Source organism: Carex rostrata, chromosome 34 (genome assembly GCF_964058835.1).
Source record: "Carex rostrata chromosome 34, lpCarRost1.2, whole genome shotgun sequence".
In the NCBI taxonomy this organism is placed as follows: Eukaryota; Viridiplantae; Streptophyta; class Magnoliopsida; order Poales; family Cyperaceae; genus Carex; species Carex rostrata.
The window spans coordinates 2,542,618-2,545,038 of record NC_135951.1 but is presented as its reverse complement, the minus strand read 5'-3'; the positions used below and the strand labels follow the sequence as shown (position 1 = coordinate 2,545,038).

The window sequence follows — 2,421 nt, the reverse complement described above, 5'->3', positions numbered from 1 at the left end:
GTTGGGAGTATTTTATTTTTCAATTATTTTTCTATTTTAAAAATATCAACTATTATTATTTTGAAATAAGAATGCATATTAATATTTAATTTTGTCCAGTTAGATGCATCTCTCCATAATTATGAATTACAACTTTGTGATAAGTGGTAACATAAACGAAATGATTCCAAAATCAGTGTATGCTTCCAGATGCATGAAGGAAGCTCACGTTCTAAGTAATCATTACAAATTCTAGATAACAGATGGCCAAATGCTTACAACAGCATTTTCTTAATTGTTAATAAAAAAAGTTATGTTGACTCTCTCCATGAAGGAAGGTTCATGACCAGTCTGACTCTCCTTTGTTAATAAATACTCCCTTATACGAATCTATTATCAAACCCATACAAACTCCTACCTTAAAGCACTTACTAAGCTAGCCTAAAAGCAATAATCATGGCCATTTTCGTTTACCAAAGCATTCTCCTCTCCTTTGTTGTTCTTCTCTTCATCAAACTGTTTCTTTCTCGTACTAAAGATAACAAGAACAAAAAGCTCCCACCGAGCCCACCAGCACTTCCGGGGATCGGTCACCTCTATCTCATCAAGAAACCCCTCCACAGAACTCTGGCTTCAATATCTGAAAAATATGGCCCAGCAGTGTTTCTCAAATTCGGTTACCACAAGGTCCTTGTGATCTCCTCACACTCCTTGGCCGAGCAGTGTTTCGCCAACCGACCCAATTTTCCATCTGTCAAACAGGTCACCTTCGACTACAATCATATTGTTGCAGCCAATTATGGACCATATTGGCGCAATCTTCGCCATATTGCAGCTACAGAGCTTCTCTCTGCACAACGGCTGCATGCATCCTCAGATGTCAGAGTTGGGGAGGTTCATGACATGGCCCGCCAATTATTCCATTCCTGGAATGCTTCTGCTGGTTCAATGGGTTTGGATTATTTTAAAAAAGTTGACCTTAAGGCAAAGATCTTTGAGCTGTCGCTTAATGTGCTGATGACAATGGTTGCCGGGAAAAGGTACTACGGAGACAACATTGAGAATTTGGAAGAGATGAAAAGGTTTAGACAGGCAGTGGAGGAGTTCTTTTCCTTGATCAACGCTTCGAATATAGAGGACCACCTGCCAATTCTCAAGTTTCTTGGCATCACAAAAGTGAACAAGAAGCTGAATCGTATGGCTGAGTTAAACAAAGAATTGACGCAGAAGCTCATCGACGAGCGTCGGAAACCAGGAGCCCAGAAGAAAGGGACCTTGATTGCAAATATGCTCGAGCTGCAGAAGGAGAACCCAGAAAAATACAATGATACAACCATCCAGATAATTGCAGTGGTGAGTAATAATGGATTGTACGTCGTTCTCACTTCTCACTTCTCACTTTTAAAATTTTAACATATTAAAGTCCAACAACATAAATATGATTTATTCTGATTTTTTTTGTTATTGTTTGCTAAATGACTTTACCACTTCTTTTACAGAGCCTATTGCAAGCAGGAACTGAGACCACAGCCAATACATTAGAATGGGCAATCACTCTCCTATTAAACAATCCTGATGTACTCAACAAGGCATCAGCTGAAATCGACGCACATGTCGGTACCAAGCAGCCCATTAAAGAATCAGATATGCCTAACCTGCCATATCTTCATTGCATCCTCAATGAGGCGCTCCGCCTTTATCCCGGTGGCCCGCTTCTCATACCACATCAATCTATTGAAAATGTTTCTATTGGAGAGTACGAAATTCCACAAGGTACAATACTTTTGGTCAATGCTTATCACATTCACAGAGATCCGAGTCTGTGGGATGAGCCAACCAAGTTCATGCCGGAGAGATTTGAAAGCGATAATGCAGAAGCAAAGAAGATGATACCGTTTGGAATGGGGAGGAGGAGGTGCCCAGGAGAAAGCCTAGCGATACGCGAAGTCGGACTTATATTAGGGACCTTCATTCAGTGCTTTGATTGGAAAAGGATTGGAGATGAACTCATAGACACAAGTGAAGGTTGTGGTTTGACTCTTCCTAAGGCTGTTCCACTCGAAGCCATGTATCGTCCGCGACAAGTCATGATGGATGTTCTCTCCTCCTTATAAAATGTGGCAGTTAAAATCGATCTACCGTTATTTGGTTTATTCCTTTTTTTTTGTTTGCTCATCGTTATTGTAAGTATTGTGCGTTGTAATATGTTTAAGTGTTAGGTTACTTTATCTGAGAGATTCGTTTGATGATGAATGCATTTAGAAGATGTGCATGCATCTTACTCTTTATTTTTTTGTTTTGTTGTGATCAATTTTTGGTATTTCTTTTTGTAATTATTTCTGACATTGACTTTTTCTTATTATAATTTGTAAACTTTTCAAATTTTAAAGTGTTTTTGACTTTTTGTTGATTTTAAAATTTTCAATTTTCAATTTTGTTAAT

At 38.6% G+C, this 2,421-nt stretch overlaps 1 pseudogene across 1 annotated transcript; it reads left to right on the top strand.

Moving 5' to 3' along the window:
* The first annotated feature begins 435 nt into the window (after positions 1–435).
* On the top strand, positions 436–2,208 carry LOC144548863 ((+)-piperitol/(+)-sesamin synthase CYP81Q2 pseudogene; annotated as a pseudogene). Its single transcript, XR_013509484.1, has 2 exons — positions 436–1,332; positions 1,479–2,208. The product of XR_013509484.1 is annotated as a (+)-piperitol/(+)-sesamin synthase CYP81Q2 pseudogene (transcript).
* Positions 2,209–2,421: the final 213 nt, after the last annotated feature.